At 38.0% G+C, this 19,210-nt stretch overlaps 1 non-coding gene and 1 pseudogene across 1 annotated transcript; one reads left to right on the forward strand and one right to left on the reverse strand.

Moving 5' to 3' along the window:
• Nucleotides 1-19,210, forward strand: part of LOC104660218 — a 78,763-nt pseudogene that overhangs the window by 221 nt on the left and 59,332 nt on the right.
• Nucleotides 18,563-18,664, reverse strand: LOC115894407. The gene has a single exon (XR_004054531.1). It is a non-coding gene; the product is annotated as a U6 spliceosomal RNA (small nuclear RNA).

The raw sequence follows: 19,210 nt of genomic DNA on the forward strand, positions 1-19,210 counted from the left end.
GCCAAGGTTTAGAAAAGGTGCAGTAGTCGGGAGCAGTGGCTGGTGCCTGTAATCCCAGCACTTTGGGAGACTGAGGCTTGCGGATCCCATGAGGTCAGGAAGTCGAGACCAGCCTGGCCAACATGGTGAAACCTCGTCTCTACCAAAAATACAAAAATTAGCCTGGCGTGGTGGCGCCGCCTGTAATCCCAGCTACTCGGGAGGCTGAAGCAGGAGAATCGCTTGAGCCCGGGAGGCAGAGGTTGCAGTGAGCTACTGCACTGCAGCCTGGGAGACCGCGTCTCAAAAGAGAAAAAAAAGAAAAGGCTCAGTGAGGGTCTGAGGTGACCGGGTCTCCACCTGACAGGGCTTCAGCGGCTGCAGTTCATCATTGTATCCCCAGCACCTCAGTCCCAACCATTTTCAGACCATTGGCCCAGAAGAGTTTGTAAGTAAAGGGTTGTCTGAAAATACAAAGCCGAGCTGTGTGAGACTCGCTCATTGTCTTAGTTTGCATCTGTATCTTCAGGCGGGTCTTGAACCTCTTACCCTTGGGTAAAGATAACTAGAATTAGGAGCTTTTCAAGGGCAAGATAAAAGTTAATACTCAAATAAATGCCTTGGTAACCAAATCTTGTAACTCCAATTCAGCTTTTAGGTGGAGTCCATTGTGGAATGGGGTATTCAGTGGTCGTTGTCAAGGTGTTTGGAGTCCCAAAATATCTTCAGACAACCATGTATATATATATACACACACACACACAACTGCTTGGTATTCCATAAACCACTCTTTAGTCTATTTTTATTTCGTGAATGTGCACACAATATCTTACCTGAATGCATAAAGATGATCATTATGTGCCTTTTTTTTTTTTTTTGAGACTGAGTCTCGCTTTGTCGCCCAGGCTGGAGTGCAGTGGCGTGATCTCGGCTCGCTGCAGCCTTAGCCTCCTGGGTTCAAACGATTCTCCTGTGCGTCAGCCTCCCGAGTAGCTGGGATTACAGGCATGTGCCACCACACCCAGCTAATTTTTGCAGTTTTAGTAGAGACAGGGTTTCGCCATGTTAGCCAGGTTGGCCTGGAACTCCTGACTTCAGGTGATTCGCTCGCCTCGGCCTCCCAAAGAGCTGGAGTTACAGGCGTGAGGCACCGTGCCTGGCCATGTGCAATTTTTTTCTTTTTCCTCCTCTGTGCTGTGGATTTGCCATTTTTTGCTTCTACAAACTGCTTTTGTAAATGTTGCATCCTAAGAACTGTTGGTTTTATTTACTATTCCAAGGGATAGATTCCAACAGAATTGCTAAATGAAAGAATATATATCTTGGTTAATTTGACCAAACGTCAATTGCTATATTAAATTACTTGCATTTTTTAAACCCATTAACAATTGTGTAATGAATATACTTGCACATATGTTTTTGAACTCTAGTCTCATTATTTCCCTTGAACAAATTCTCAAGGGAAAATTACTGAACTAATTATTTTAAATATTTTTAAAAAATAATCTTTGCCAATCTACTAGGTTAAAATGATAGTCCTCCTCCCCACCCACCCCCCCCCCCTTTTTTTTTTCTTGAGACAGAGTCTTGCTCTGTCACCCACGCTGGAGTGCAGTGGTGACATCTCGGCTCACTGCAATTGAAAGTGTAAGAATATTTGGTATCCTTAGTTTGGTGACTATCTAAACCACTTTAGGAGGAATATAGTATTTCATCCTAAAAGAGCTGGTTTTTTTTTTTTTTTTTTGAGACGGAATTTCACTCTTGTCATCCAGGACTTTGCGAGGCCAAGGTGGGTGGATCACTTGAGGTCAGAAGTTTGGGACCAGCCTGCCCAGCAGCAAAACCTCGTCTCTACTAAAAATTAGCTCAGCGTGGTGATGGGCGCCTGTACTCCCAGCTAATTGGGAGGTTGAGGCAGGAGAATCGCTTGAACCCGGGAGACAGAGGTTGCAGTGAGCAAAGATTGCACCACTGCACTCCAGCCTGGGTGACAGAGTGAACCCCATCTCCAAAAAAAAAAAAAAAGATACATGTAACAAAACGAAAATAGATGCACGTACATAAATAAACATATATATATTTATACACACACACAGTACACTACACACATACACACAACAAGCACTTTTACCATAGGGTGGATATGAGATTTAATTAGAGAGGGACAGAGTCTCACTGTCACCTAGGCTGGAGTGCAATGGTGCAATCTTGGCTCACTGCAACCTCTGCCTCCCGGGTTCAAGCAATTCTTCTACCTCAGCCTCCTGAGTAGCTGGGACTGCGGGCCCATGCCACCATGCCTGGCTAATTTTTTGTATTTTAGTAGAGACAGGGTTTCACCATGTTGTCCAGACTGGTCTCGAACTCCTGAGCTCAGGCAATCCGCCTGCCTCAGCCTCCCAAAGTGCTAGGATTACAGGCGTGAGCCACTGCACTTGGCCAAGAACACATATTAAAAGTACTTGGGATTATGCTAGGTACTTAGTAAATGCTTAATACATATCAGATATTGTTATTATATGTAGTTTAGGTATCTGTTTACTTTAAAATTTGCAGCATGAATGTAAGGAACTATTCCTTTTATTTTGCCTCTTCTTTCAATGACAAATCATTTGTGTTTTTTGCTACAGCCCTAGGAAATCTCTTGCTTCTCCCCATCCCCTGTACTAATACTGAGTGTCTGCCCTACTAAAGGAATATAAAATTCAAATCATAACAACATGACTGCATTTTCAAGGACCATGTGAATAACAATTGTTCACATTTATGTAGTGCTTTACAGTTTACAAAGGGATTACATCTGTTTGACTTACAGCAAACTTGTGAGCTAAATAAAGATGATATTAAGATTTTCTCCCTCTTCTAGATAGTGTATTAGTTTGCTAGGAGTGCTGTAACAAATTACCACAGATGGGGTGGCTTGAGCAACAGACATTTATTTTCTGAAAGTTCTGAAATCTAAAAGTCTCTGATCAAGTTGTTGGCAGCGTTGGTTTCCTTTGAGGCTTCTCATCTTGCCTTGCAGAAGGCTGTCTTCTCCCTGTGTGTATACATGGTCTTACCCCTGTACAGCCTGTGTACTCATCTCCTTTTCTTACAAGGACATCAGTCATATTGGATTAAGGCCCCCTAATAGCCTCATTTTAACTTAATTAGCTCTTTAAAAACTGTATCTCCAAATATGATTGCATTCTAAGGCACTATGAATTAGGACTTCAACATATGAATTTGAGGGTAACACAAATTCCACACATAACAGATGGAAGAACTGAGTCGGTGACGTCAAGTGTCTTGCCCAGGCTCGGAGCACAGTCAGGACTTGTTTTCGTCCTGGACACCTAAGCAACAAGGAAACTTCTAATTTTCACTTTCTAATCTATCATGGAATTTTTTCCACATCAATGAAGACATTTCTACATAATCCTTTTTAATATTACCTAGTTTCCCATTGTGTGAACATAATTTATGTAAGCAATCCTGTATTGATCTAAGATGTTTCTTGCACTTTAAAAAAAATATGCCTGGGCAACATAGCGAGACCCTGCCTCTGTAAAAGAAAAAAAAATTATCCAGGAGTGGTGGCGAGCACCTGTAGTCTCAGCTACTCAGGAGGCTGAGATGGGAAGATTGCTTGAAGCCAGGAGTTCGAGGCTGCAGTGAGCTCTGATTACACCACTGTGCTCCAGCTGGGCAACAGAGTGAGACTCTGTCTTAAAATAATAATAATAATAATAATAATAATTCTACTATGAGCATCCTTGTAATTAAATATTTGCTGCTAACCTTTATCATTTTGTGAAGATGAATTCCTAAAAGTAGAATTGTTGAATCCCACATTATGTGGCTTTTAAAGATACTTGTACTTTACTTTTTTTAAGAGTAAGTGTTGCACGTCCTACAATAATCATGGGTAAATGTCAAGTAGTTATCTTTTTTATAGTAATGTTTTATATTCATGAGTCTACACATCCATACACATGCACAGATATATCTCAAATAGTTTGGTGATTGCAAAATTAATCAAGGAAGGACTAGAGAAATTATTGTGAATTCTGGAGGAGGCTGACTCATTAATTTCACGAGTGGATCTCCAACTCCAACATAATGTTTGGCACTGAGAAACCTTCATTGAATATTTGATGAATATCTGAATGATAATCTAAGAATATAGTGCCTCACATTTGCCTAAAAATAATCTATTTCTTTTTGTTGCCCCTGGGAGAGATGGTAAAGTTGCAACTACTGGCAAAACAGGATTTCATTTTGTTTTAACTCTAACAAAACATGCTTACATTCCAGATCAAATGGCTTAAAGTTACTGTTAGCAATAGGCTTAAAAATACTCACACAATGGAAGTGTCATTTTAAAAAATAATTTATAGACTGTATTGAACATCACTAATGAATTCAGCTTTCAAGAGCAGAAAAAAGTTCACCGCTTTAATCCTGTTAATTGCCTTTATTCTGGCTATAGAAATTGTAGAAGTTCTAAATTATAAGTTCATTGCAAATATTCTTATTTGATTATTTGGCTCATATAACGGCAAAGGAATAGAGGAGGTTTCCATGGGTTGGCAAATAAATAATTACCTGTCGTATCTTCAGATTCTCCCAATGAATTGTTACCTTTTTCATAATGCATTTGCAAATGTAGCATCACAAAATTTCCATTGTTTTTTCAATTTATTTTGTTTTCTGTTTATTATAATCTATAAAATATTCAGCAGCTCAATTTAAAATAGAGAAATAACAAAAATACATTAACCCTTCAAATTGCAGCTAAACATATTAATTTGGTGTAAAATGCTATAACCTAAAATCCTTTCTTTCTTTACTCATTGAGTGCATACTATGCTTGAAGCATTATGCTAAAAACATAGAACCACAGATGTGTCTAAAAACATAGAACTACAGATGTGTTACATTCTAAATTCTGTTTGACAATTTGCTTTTTTTTTTTTTTTTCAGGATAGAGTGTGGTTTTTTCATCCCTAAATATTTTGTGGGATTATTCCTGCTTTTTGACTTCCCTTTATTCATTAAGGTTTTCCCCCATTGTTTTATTTGATTTGTGTATAGGTAAATAATCATTCTATCCATTTTACTTTCTTCTCTTCTCTTCTACCTTTTGTTACTTACTGAGTTGACTCTTTCATATGTCTTCCATTGTGTTTTCTCACCTATTTTCCTGATTTTTTTTCCTTTTAAGTACTGTATTAGTGACTTTGGGGAGGACAACTAACTTGTGGAAAATGTTTATATCTACGTTAGCTCTTAATTCTAGCTCTCTTGAAGGCAGCTTTGGCCTAAATTAATGGACCCTAAACTCTTTTGATCAGATACTCCATCAGTAAAAAAATGTTTGAACACTCTCCCAATATATGAGTATATATTTATGTACAAATTATATACATGTAATATACATTTATGAATATAAATAATTATATAATGTATGATTTAAAAACAAAAGTTGACAATGGAAATTAACAAAGGATGAGATTAAAATATATATGTTGATGTTCAAATACTTTTTCTCTGAGCATCAGTGGATCATCTTGTGCACCCACTGTGGAGGCCACTAGCTCGGGCTTTATCCTTGTCAGACAAGTAAGGAAGTCTCTGAGTGTCCTATTTGCTCTAGTCCCTTTTAGAATATTCTGGGGATGATGATAACTTCAAGATTCGTATTTGGAACCCAGGACATTGAGCTGAACAGTAATATATGTGCACTTGAAAAATCAAACATTACAGAACTATACAATGAAGAAAGTGAAAGTCTCCCAGTTTTCCTACTGTCTAAAGGAAACCATTGTAATTGTTTGGTTATTGGCCTCCAAATTTGTTTTAAATGAACATATTAACATATATTATTATCTTCTTTAACCAAAATGTGGCCATTCTCATTTATACAAGTTGTTTCATTACTTAATTTTCCAAGGATATCTTTCTGTGTTGATAAAAAGAGATTGTTCTTTTAAAAGGATGCATGGGCCACATTCAGTGGTTCATGCCTATAATCCCAGTATTTGGGGAGGCCAAGGCAGACAAATCTCTCAAGCCCAGGAGTTCAAGACCAGCCTGGCAACATGGTGAAACTACCATCTCTACAAAAAATACAATAATTTGCCGGGCTTGGTGGCTCCTGCTTGTAGTCTCAGCTATTCGGGAGGCTAAGATGGGATGTTCGCTTGATCCTGGGAGGTCAAGGCTGCAATGAGCCATGACTGCACCAGTACACTCCAGCCTGGGTGACAGAGTGAGATCCTGTCTCTAAAAAATAAATAAATAAATAAACAAACAAATAAAAGGATGCATGTATTCCATTATATGATGTATCTTAACTTATTTAATAAGTATTTATTCATACTCATTCCCAATGTTTTGCTCTCATAAACAATGGTACAATAAACATTCATGTACATATATTTTTGTTTTCTTCCATGAGTGTTTTCATGAGATAAAAGTGGAATTCTGGGTGTAAGGATATGAAACATTTTTGGAACAATGAAATTTTCCATTGGTATTACTTAATTGCCCTCCAAAAGATAGCACTAATACCCTCCCCAAAAGGTTGGCTGCTTATTTTCCCACATCCTCTTTAGCGCTAAAAGCTATTAGTGTTTCAATGTTCTGTTTGGTCTGGAATGAAAAAAAAATTTTACTTGTTTTAATTTGCCTTTTTTTAATTGCTAATGTGACTGAGGATTCTTTTATATATTGGTCACTTATATTTATGGGAGCAATACTTTTTTGTTGTTTCTATTTTTAACTTTTCATTACGGAAATTTGCAAGCATACACAAAAGAAACATCATACTTTAAAAATTGTCAACGTTTTTGCCAAACGAAGCCATCATATTATTTTATATAGGAAGTAAGATTGGAAGATGTCATTTAATGCCCTTTTGACTCAGGCACTCACTCCTAATTCCTTGCACTTTCCAATGTGAACTGTCTTGCAGCAGTGAAAACGTAGTTGCTGATTTAGGTCACCAGAGGGCAGACCACAGGGAAAAAGAGAAAAAAGGAAAGGAAATAAACATCTACCAAGATCCTGCTTCAGTGTGACCCAGAGGTCTTAGGGAGCTTGCTCTACCATTAATATTGGAGAGGAGGGGAGATTAATCAGAGGCGTTGTTTTAAACCATGGTAATGCATTTAATTATGTGATAGTAATATATTTAATTATCTGAGAGTAATGTATTTTATTATCAGATAAAATACCTATGTTTTCTCATGAATTTCTAATCATTCTTTTATGGCCTCCAAAAATAATGTTTGAATTAGAATTGCATCAAATCTGTAAGACAGCTTAAAAAAAAAGGTTCTTATGATATTTATTTTTCCTGTTGAAGAATATGGTGTTTTACCCATTTAAGTCTTCATTTGTATCTCTCAATCAGCATTGTAGTTTTCCTTATAAAGATCATACATATCACTCATTTTGCTTGGATGAGTTTATTTTACATATATTCTAATTGGATTTTGATGATTTTACAGAAATACATTGATTTTGGCAGCATTAACATTTAATATTTGTGTTTTTATTTGTTTGTTTGTTTATTTATTTATTTATTTATTTATTTATTTTTGAGGCAGAGTCTTGCTCTGTCTCACAGGCTGGAGTACAGTGGCGCAACCTCAGCTCACTGCAACCTCTCCCTCCCAGGTTCACGCCATTCTCCTGCCTCACTCTCCTGAGTAGCTGGGACTACAGGCGCCCGCCATCTTGCCCAGCTAATTTTTTGTATTTTTTAGTAGAGACGGGGTTTCACCATGTTAGCCAGAATGGTCTCGATCTCCTGACCTCGTGATCAGCCCGCCTCAGCCTCCCAAAGTGCTGGGATTACAGGCATGAGCCACTGTGCCTGGTCAATATCTGTGATTTTTTATTAATTATAGCAGTTATGAGTTGATTCTTTTTAATTTTCTTGCTATGCAAACATATATTCTAAAAAATATGTTTTGTTGTTTTTGCCCTATCACTGTTTCTCCTTTTTCTGTTTCATATTTTATTACAGTCACTAAAGATGATAAACAATGTGAAATGTTTAGTAATGATGATAAAGAATAAATCTTTAGGCCAAGCACAGTGGCTCACACCTTATAATCCCAGCACTTTGGGAGGCCAAGGTGGGAGGATTGCTTCAGCCCAGGAGTTTCAGACCAGCCTGGGCAATATTTTGAGATTCTGTCCCTATAGAACGTACAAATAAAATTAGCCATGCGTGGTGTGCGTCTGTGGCCCCAGTTACTGGGGGGGGCTGAGGTAGGTGGATCCTTTGAGCCCAGGAGGTGGAGGCTGCAGTAGAACTGTGATTGCACCAGGGCACTCCTGCCTGGGTGACAAAGGGAGACTGTGTCTCAGAAAAAAACCAAAAAAACAAAAGAATACATCTTTACCAGGTATAACTGACTTTTTAAAATTTGTAAGAAAGGCTGGGCATGGTGGCTCACGCCTGTAATCCCAGCACTTTGGGAGGCCCAGGCAGGCGGATCACCTGACGTCAGGAATTCGAGACAAGCCTGGCCAACATGGTGAAACCCCGTCTCTACTAAAAATAAAAAAATTAGCTGGGTGTGGTGGTACAAGCCTGTAATCCCAGTTATTCAGGAGGCTGAGGCAGGAGGATCACTTGAACCTGGGAGGCGAGGGTTGCAGTGAGCCGAGATCGTGCCACTGCATTCCAGCCTGGGTGACAAGAGCAAAACTTCATCTCAAAAAAAAAAAAAAAAAAAAAGTAAGAAATACTCTTCATTATGCTTATTTTAATTTTTTTTTTTCACCCAACCTGGGCCACAGAGCAAGACTCTGCCTCATAACAAAGAAAAAGAAAGTTTTTGTAGAGATGGGGGTCTCACTATGTTACCCAGGGTGGTCTTGAAGTCCTGTGCTCAAGCAGTTCTCCCACTTTGGCCTCCCAAAGTGCTGGGATTACAGACATTAGCCACCTTGCCCAGCCCAGGTTAAGGTTTTAATGTATTTTTGAACTGTTCGTTGGCATTTTAACTATTCTGTATCTAATATTTATAGTAAGATTTGCCTTACTAAAATTTTTTGGTGTATCACATCTTTACTGAATTATAGTGTCAGAACTATGTTTAACTCATAAAAGAACTAGATAATATACAATTATTTTCTCTTTTGTTCCAGAAAAATATATAATGATTTTTATCCATGTCAGTTTTATATATTCCTAAGGCATTTCTGAAAAGAATACTATTTTTAAAATTTAAAAGTGGAAAATAAATAAATGCCTATATCACAGTAGAGACGTTTTATAATTCCAAACCTTTAACTGTTAATAGAGGTTATTTTTTTCTACCCCAACATGTTAAAGAAGTGCCTGCCAAACCCATTATAAAAGATTATTTCTGTCTGGGTGTGCTATGGGTTATACTATTACATAAAGCAGACAAAATCCTTTTATTTTCCTCAGCTGTTCTGCTCAATCATGGAAAGAATAAAATGATGCCTAGTGATTCAGCATCTGAAATGTTATACCAAGTCAAAAGTTGCTGCATATTTACTTTTCACAATAAGCTATTGCATTTCTTAGGTGCTGGAAGATAAGAGGCACAATAAGCCATTACATTTCTTCCTAGCGTATAGATAATAAAATTCCAAGGAAGTCTTCCTTGGAAGAAAAAAGGCAGTAAAGAATTTGACCCTTGTTTTATCTAGTTGTATATCTTGCCTCTAGAAGTAACTTTTCAAGCCAGCAATGGTGTGTTAATAAAGAAAAAGAAAAGAAAAATAGAAGTAACTCATGGCATGGGTAATTAAAAAGTAGTTGTGATAAACTTCCAGGTGAGTAATATTGATAAAGCTTAATTATGACCCTTTCACTCACAACCAGTCATACTCCATGACAGCATCAACAGAATTTTCTACCATGATGAAAATGTTCTATTTCTGCATGTCCAATGTGTCTCTGTGTCCAGTGTGGCTCCTGAAAGCTTGAAATACGGCTTGTACAACTGAGAAACTGAATTTTCTTTTAATTTAATTTAATTTATTTACTTTGAAAAGGAGTCTCACTCTGTTGCCCAGGCTGGAGTGCAATGGCGTAGTCTCAGCTCACTGCAACCTCTGCCTTCCGGGTTCAAGCAATTCTCCTACCTCAGCTTCCTGAGTAGCTGGGATTACAGGCGTGCACCACCTCGACCCGGCTAATTTTTGTATTTTTAATAGAGACAGGGTTTCACCATGTTGTCCAGGCTGGTCTCGAACCCCTGACCTCAGGTAATCCGCCCACCTCAGCCTCCCAAAGTGCGGGGATTACAGGTGTGAGGCACCATCTTGGCCTATTTAATTTTAATTAATTTAAATTTATGTAGTCACACGCAGCTAGTAGCTACCATATTGGACAGTGCAGCTTCAAAGTATGAAATTTACTCAGTATGAGTACATTAAAAACTCAGAATGTTTCACCACTAAACGTGTCCTTACTGTGCGTAAATAATTTTCATTTCCAGTATTTTGACAATTGAGAATCAGTATCATTCTCTGCTGATGTCTCCAAAATTATTTATACTGGCATTTTAAAAATTTGATTTGACACTTCCTATCTGAGCCTCCTTATTTTGCCATTCTGAGAAGGATCTGTTTCTCCCACCTTTGGCATTTTGTTGCTGCTGTTTCCCTTGGTTAACATGCTTTTAGCTCTCTCTGTACTTTTACATCTAATCCTACTGAATTTTTGCTGTTTTTTAATAGGTGATTTGGTTTAAATACTGGACATGAGTATTTTGCCACGTATAAATTATGGATAATTATATCAAAAAATGGTCACGGGTAAGCAGGAGAATTGCTTGAACCCAGGAGGTGGAGGTTGCAGTGAGCCGAGATCACACCACTGCACTCCAGCCTGGCGACAGAGCAAGACTCAGTCTCAAAAAAAAAAAGAGTTTACCTGACCAGGCATCCTAGCTCTTTGGGAGAGTGCCAGTTATATCCATCTCCTCGGGTTCCCTGAATATCTCATTTTTATGAGTAGTTATCTCTTCCACTCTAGAATCTAAGGAATGGTTTTACAACTATTTATGGGTTATTGTATCTAATCTTTAAATTGTGTTCTTATTTTGTTGAGCATCCAGGGACATATTAATCATTTAGTCCTGGCTGTCTTGTGAATTTAAAAAATGCCTTTGGCGGTCGGGTGCAGTGGATCAAACCTGTAATCCTAGCACTTTGGGAAGCCAAGGTGGGCAGATCACTTGAGCCCAAGAGATTGGGACCCACCCGGGCAACATGGGGAAACCCTGCCTCTACAAAAAATACAAAAATTAGCTGAGCGTGGTGGCGTGCACCTATACTCCCAGCCACTTGGGAGGCTGAGGCAGGAGAATCACTTGAACCCAGGTGGTGGAGGGTGTAGTGAGCCAAGATTGAGCCACTGCACTCCAGCCTGGGTGATAGAGCGAGACCCTGTCTCAAAAAAAAAAAAAAAAAAGTACAAAAAAAATTTTAATGAGAACTATAAGAATAGAATCAACACTTTAGTACTGAAATTGCACCCATATCATTGAACTACTTTTCAAAGATGAATCCATTGTACTAATCCATTACCATAATTACACTCTTTTTAAGACTCACTAAAACTATGCACTTCAGTAAACACCAGTTTTACATGTAGTATCCACAACCATATCCATTATTACTGAAACTTTAAGATTTGGTGTTTATACTATTGTAACAATCCTGCATATATTGCTTCTCGTATTTCTGTAGGAGTATAAATGTATATTTAAAACACGTTCTGGCAACTTGTTAGCGCGCATGTACAGAAAATACAAATTTTAAAAAGCCTTACAGGTCAGGCATGGTGGCTTAAGCATGCAATCTCAACACTTTGGGAGGCTAAGGCAGGAGGGCAGGAGGATGGCTTGAGACCAGGAGTTTGAGACCAGCCTGGGTAACATAGCAAGTCAGCCCTCCCTCAGCCCCACCACCGCTCGTCTGTACAAAAAAAAATTATTTAAAAATGTGCTTGGAGTGGTGGCATACACCTGTAGTCCCAGCTCCACAGGAGGCTGAGGAGGAAGGAAGGCCTGAGCTCAGAAGTTCAAGGCTGCAGTGAGCACAGTGAGCCATGATGGCGCCGCTGCTTTCCACTCCCGGCAACAGAGCGAGAGCCTGTCTCAAAAAAAAAAAAAAAAAAAAAAAAAAAAAAAAAAAAAAAAGGATTTTGGTTTCAAATGACCTAATAGGACCAAGTAATTATTTCAATGAATTATCTTTTGATTAACAGATATCAAAGTACCATTTTTAGAGAGGCTGGAGAGAGGTTGGACCAACCATTCATTTGATGCTGAAACTTCATCATTTAATAAATGAATTCATCATTTAAGTCATTATCTTTCAGTAGTTAGGAATAATGGTAGCTACCTACATATAAAAAACCAAAAGCTAAGCTAATTTTAAATGAAATTATATGTGACTGCAATCCAGCTGTTGAAAACGTTGAAATATTGGACTGGCTGAATATGTAACAGTTCAAACTCAAGTTTTAAAATATATTTTTCTATTATGGAGAAAATTGCCTATTAAGATTTTTTTTTTCTTTTTTTTGAGACAGGATCTTGCTCTGTTGCCCAGGCTGGAGTGCAGTGGTGTGATCTCAGCCCACTGCAGTCTCCTTCTCCTGGGTTCAAGCAATTGTCCTACCTCAGCCTCCCGAGTAGCTGGGATTACAGGCATGCAATCTAATTTTTGTATTTTTAGTAGAGACAGGGTTTTGCCATGTTGGCCAGGTTGGTCTCTAACTCCTGACCTCAAATGATCTGCCCACCTCGGCCTCCCAAAGTGCTGGGATTACAAGCATGAGCCACCGTGCCTGGTCCCAATTCTTGATAAAATATAATCTTACTACCTTGGTGCTCCTCTTTATATTTATTTATTTACTTATTTTTACTATGCTACTCATGGCATCTGAACCTCACCAATTTATAATTTATGATATAAAATTTATGCTTGCATTTTTTGTAGAAAAATATTTTGTTAAAATAACACTGTGAACACAAAAAATAATATAAAACATGAGATAATCCTCGTTATTTTTGTATGTATTTTTAAAATTAATGTAGCTAGGAGTAGTGGCTCATGCCTGTAATCCTAGCACTTTGGGAGACCAAGGCGGGAGGATTGCTTGACTCCAGGAATTTAAGATCAGCCTGGGAAACAGGGCAATACCATGTCTCTACAAAAAATACAAAACATTAGCTGGGCCTGGTGGCACATGCCTGTAGTTGCATGCCTGTACTCCCAGCTACTCAGGAGGCTGAGATGGGAGGGTCACCTGAGCTGAGGAGTTCAAGGCTGCAGTGAGCCATGAATGTGCCACTGCACTCCAGCCTGGGTGACAAAGTGAGACCCTGTCTCAAAAAAAAAAAAGAGATAATGTAATGTTAGATCATTTTTATGATAGCTGGAGATATTAGCTATTCTTATCTGTTGATTCTTTTTGATAAATTTCAGAATTATTTTGTCAAGTTCTCCCAAATTATTTTTTATTGGGATTTTGCTCTGTGCATATTCATTCATTACATTATTAAAATAGTAGTCTTCTAAAAATATGATATTGCTTTTCTTGTACTTTATACTTTTCAGAAAAATCTTCTGGTTTTCTTCATATTGGTGATTTATTTTCCCTCAAAGTTCATTAACTTATTCACGTCTACTGCTATTGTAAATTAGGATTCCTTTTTAATTACTTATTTCAAACTGAGTGGTTTTGGTACCTGTGAATGGTATTTAATTTATACATGAATATTTTACATATACTGTATGTATTTTATTTATGTTTTTTCCTTATTTATGTTTATTACCTTATTTCCAAACATTTTACTAAGCTTTTTAGTCTCCCACAAAATGGAAATTTTGTTTATTGTCCATTTGCTTAATCAAAAGTTAGACCGACTTTTGGATTTTGGGGACTCAAGGGAAAGGGTTGGGGGTGGTGAGGAAAAGACTGCAAACTGAGTACAGTGCATAGTACTTGGGTGATGGGTGCACCAAAATCTCAGAAATCACCACTACAGAATTTATTCATGTAACCAAACACCACCTGTTCCCCAAAAACCTATGGAAATAAAAAATAAAAGTAAAAAAGAGTTATACCTACTTTTTATGCTATGTTCATTAAAGTTGTGAGCACTGGGGTTATCACATATAGACAAAGGGCTCTTGCCTGCAGAGTTAGAAGAACAGTAGGAAAACATTCCAGAAGATCTGTAAATCAATTAAGAAATAGTAATTTATGAATCTCTTAATTGATTTACAGATCAATTTAAGAAATACATAAGAAATATATAATTTTTGTATGTATATGTGCATAGAGATTCAAGGGTGTATAGAGAAGATTTGGTTACAGAAAGTCACCTTAAGAGTGTTTAATATGTATTGACATAAGCTTTTGAAAAATTTTAAAATTTTTATATATTTTTAATTATTGTTTTAGAGATGGGGTCTCACTATGTTGCCCAGGCTGGTCTTGAACTCCAGGGCTCAAGCAATCCTCCCACCTTGTCGTCCAAAGTGCTGGAATTACAGGCATGAGCCACTGCGCCTCACCCAAATTCTGAAACTTTTGAAGAGGTTATTGGTATGTTGATGTTTGGGGAATAAATTAGATATTTAATATTAATTGAATGAATGAAGAATTCAATGAATGAATATATGTAGCACTTTGCTATGCCCAGAGGGTACAATGATAAGTGAAAACAGATCTGAGGGAGAAAGAGACATTAAGTAAAGACCAAGGTAAATGCATCATCTGGTCCTGGAGAAAAGAATTTGAGCCCAGAAATTTTGGCAGCCACAGGCACCCTCCCCAATGTAGACTTAACCAACCGGAGGAAATCTAACCCTAATGGACACTATTCCCTTTGGGGTTTCCCATCCAAGTCCCTGGTTTGTGAAACAAAAGCCAGAAATATTCCTACTGGACACGGTTGTCAAACAGATGAAGACCTAGGTAGGAGAGCACCTACACCACTACACCTTCAGTTAGGTGCCTAAACCTTCTATTGCCTAACCAATTTCCTTCCTCACTTGCAAGTTGCTAAAGATTCTCAACAACTTTTCAAGGAACCAGCAGAGGCTGAGACCTCAGTCAGGTATCCCTGAACAGCAGGTGATCCTAGCTATTTGTACTGCCCAAAAGCCAAGGATGTCCACTATGTTGCCCATAGCCACTTTCCAGGGTGCCCAAACCACACACTGGAACAGGAGGCAAACTCCATGATCCATTGCATTTGGATGGAGCCTCAAGTGTTTAGGACTAAGAACTGCACAAAACTTGCCTGATAATAGTTTGGCAGGAAGACTGGTTTCCAGAAAAGTATTACACTATTTTGACTTATAAACACCTTGGTTTCCCAAAGCTTTGGTAGTTTTCTGAATACTTCGGTCTATAATCAGCCAGTCAGTCCCAATCAGGAAAACAAAAAACACTATACATAATTCAAACACAAAGGGATTTAATTCTGGAAGTGGTTGCAAAGGCATTGGAAGCGCTAAAGAAGAAAGGGAGAGAAAGGAAGGAACACTGCCCAGAGATGACAGAGCTGCTACCAGTCTTAGGCTGGAGCTCTCTAGCTGCATTTGCTGCTGGAGGTTACAGTGTGGCCAGTGCCTGTTCTCCACCTTCACAGAAGAGGCATTATGTAGCCAGTGCCAAATTGGCCACTGAGACACCTCCACCACTGGTGCCAGATCAGAATGGCATATTTCCTCCCACCGGTAACTCTCATTGGCCAAACTTGACTGGAAGCCAGTTGGTAAAGGATTCTGGGAAATGGAGTATACAGGCTTCCAGGCCCTGCGGTTATAAAACAGAGTGCAGAAAGGGAATGTGACATTGAGCCAAGAAATGTAACTGGCACAATAATATCAATTATGCTGGGTGTGGTGGCTCACACCTGTAATTCCAGCACTTTGGGAAGCCGAGGCAGGCAGATCACTTAAGGCCAGGAGTTTGAGACCAGCCTGGCCAACACAGTCTCTACTAAAAGTATAAAAGCTGGGCGTGGTAGCGAACACCTGTAATTCCAGCTACTAGGGAGACTGAGGCAGAATTGCTTGAACCCAGGGAGCGGAGGTTGCAGTGAGCTGAGATCTCGCCACTGCCCAGCCTGGGCAACAGAGCAAGACTCCATCTCAAAAAAAAAATTATTAAAAGAATGTTAAATAATTTTTAATCAGTTACATTTGATAGGAAATTACTTCTGAATGACTGAACAAATATAAAACATTAATCACTTCCCAATCATTTCTTGGGAAATCTTACTGTTGAGGTTTATTAGGATGCAATAATACACCTACTATGTGCCCACAAAAATTTTAAAAATTTTTTAAAAAGGATGGCAGTAACACAAGATCGAGATAGGTAGTGAAGGATGGATGAGGAAAGGAAAAATGAACAGTGCAGGACAGGTCCAGCAGTAGATTTACAGGTAATTAACTTGATAAAAGGCAGCATGGATTTTGAAAAAAAAACTCCATTTTTTCCAATTAGCATTTTGTCTTCAAAATTGAGGATGGGGGTAGAGGAGCAACAATTGAAACCTTTCCTTTTGTCTAAGTGGCAAGAGCCAATGAGATTCTTAAGAAAAAAAATCTAGCTTACTAATTATATGTAAAGTCTCCTTTATAATGGAAGAAGAGCAAGTCACCAAAAATACAAAAGCTAGATTACATTAGCATCCTTCAATGTCTTTAGACAACTGAGTAAAACAGCATAATAGTTATGTCGCAAGATTAACTTCCTTTTCATATACCACTCAGGCAGATCCACAAGCATTTGTAAAAGGCTCACATTACCATCATTTGATACCTGATGTGGAATTTTTTTAAGCTTCTTTTTATTTCCTCCACTCTCACTGTGATTCATAAAGTGCTTTGTTAGAGTTCACTGAGGGTTTGTGGCCGGAATTAAATGATTCGAAAATGAGTTAATTCCTATTCTGTTAATTAGCATAAAAAGCATTCAATGAGCAATACTGAGAAGAAGGATTACACTAATGGTAAACATGCATAAATCATTTCAAAGATTGTTTTGAAAACTGTATAGTAGAGCATATTTAATTTTAAAAGCTCTTATAAACTTAAAACACTAGTTTTTAAAATAAGCTTTTCTCCTTTCCAGGGCATATGTGTATGTGCACAGACATCTTACATCTATGAGTATATTTTGTGAGATACTATTCTGAAATGCTGTTCCAGAGACTTTTTCCAGAATTATGAAACAGTTTAGAATTATAAAAGTTATTTTTTTAAAGCTGTCACTTGCTGTCATCATAAAATGCCTAATATTACTAATGTAAATTAATACTGATATAGGTATTAAAATAAGCTCATCTATACATTTAAATTTTTCAATTGTGATAAAAGGAAGAATATTTCTGTTATATACTTTTCTTAAGTTTGTGCAGAATTCTCTCTCAGTTCTCCTGGGTCGGAGGTAGTCAACCCATTTCATAGTTAAACCTTCTAGGAAAATACCCGATATGCGAAAGCAATGGATTGTTATATTTGTGAAGCGTAAACTTTCCCCTCTCTCCTCTTGGAAGTGATAGGGTAAACATTCAAGACACATTCATAGAATGCTGCAATGGAGACTCCAAATGGGTCATTTCACAGGTGACCTGTCTTCAGTTCCACTCTGGCAGGATGCACAGGTGTGGCTGTGCTGATTATTCAGATATGAAACTTTTCCATACCCATTGTGATAGGCAGAATCATGACCTCCAAAAATGCCCATTCCCTAATCCTCTGGAATCTGTGAAAATATTCCTTTATATGACAAAAGGAACTTTGCAAATGGGGTTAAGGTTAAGGATCTTGAAATGGAGAGAGTACGCTGGATTATCCAGGTGGGCCCAATCTAATTATATGATCCTTCAAAGTGGAGGACCTTTCCCAGCTGCAGTCAGAGATAGTGATGTGACTATGTGAGAAGTATCACAGGGAGATGCAATGTTGCTGGCTTTGAAGACAGAGGAAATGGACCATAAATCAAAGAATGCGGGCAACTTCTAGAAGCTGAACAAGGCAAGGAAACCTATTCTTCCTTAGCGCACCGGAAAAGTAATACAGATATGTCAACACCTTCATTTTAGATCAGTGAGACCTGTGCCTGACTTCTGACTTAAAGAACTGTAAGATAATAAATTTTTGTTATTTTAAACCACTAAGTTTATGGTAATTTGTTACTGCAGCAATAGAAAACTAATACACCCATAAAGTCACTGTACCAACTCCCCCTAGTGCCTCGGCCATCCTGACCCTTCCCTTAGGACCCTCAGTCTAGCATAAAAGGAGTAACCCCTGGCATAGCAGGATTCCAATATTGCAGCCAGCTTTAGTTCTGACTGGGCTATGACTAAGCATCACCAGTTGTGAAATATTTTGAGCGTCGCTTGATTACAGGGGGCAAAGTCAGCAACTTTCAAACTTTTTTTTAAACCCTACTCCTCCTACAGTAAAATATACATTTTAATCTCAACCTCGGACATACACTTATTATAGAAATAAGAGTAATATTTCATGAAACAGTACTTACCTACGTGCACTGCACAATGATATTTTCAAATTCTACTCTTTTTTTTTTCTTACAGAGGCCATGCTAATCTTCGCTGTATCATTCCAATTTTAGTATATGTGCCGCCAAAGGGAGCACTTTTTCTATTTTTTAATGTAAATTATAACCTGTTAAACTGATTTTATGATTTACCAGTAGGTTTCTATCCTCAAATGAAAAACACTGACCTAGATTGTGACAAGTCTGTGGTCAAGATGTAGAGTGTCTGATACAGAATATTTTCCATTTTATTTTTTACAGAAGCATAAACATTTGTTCACAATGTAAATTATTTCTATATGTAACCATAATTCATTGTTGTTAAATAGTATTTATTAATATGCCAAATATGTATTTGCGTTCTCTCAGTGAATATCAAACTCATGACACTTTGGAAATCAAGCCTAATTATCACAGCAAGGAAATGGAATGCTCTAGAAACCATTTTTAAACAAATAGATATAGTCATTGGCTACATGTATTTTATGTTCAGTTTTCTATTACTCAATTTGTTTATTTCTGCTTTTGCTTTTAATATTTCCCTTTTTCTCACTTGCCTTTAAGAAATTACCCATTTTCTAGCCAAGCACGGTGGCTCATGCCTGTAATCCCAGCACTTTGGGAGGCCAAGGTGGGCGGATCATT

This window comes from Rhinopithecus roxellana, chromosome 17 (genome assembly GCF_007565055.1).
Source record: "Rhinopithecus roxellana isolate Shanxi Qingling chromosome 17, ASM756505v1, whole genome shotgun sequence".
Lineage (NCBI taxonomy): Eukaryota > Metazoa > Chordata > Mammalia > Primates > Cercopithecidae > Rhinopithecus > Rhinopithecus roxellana.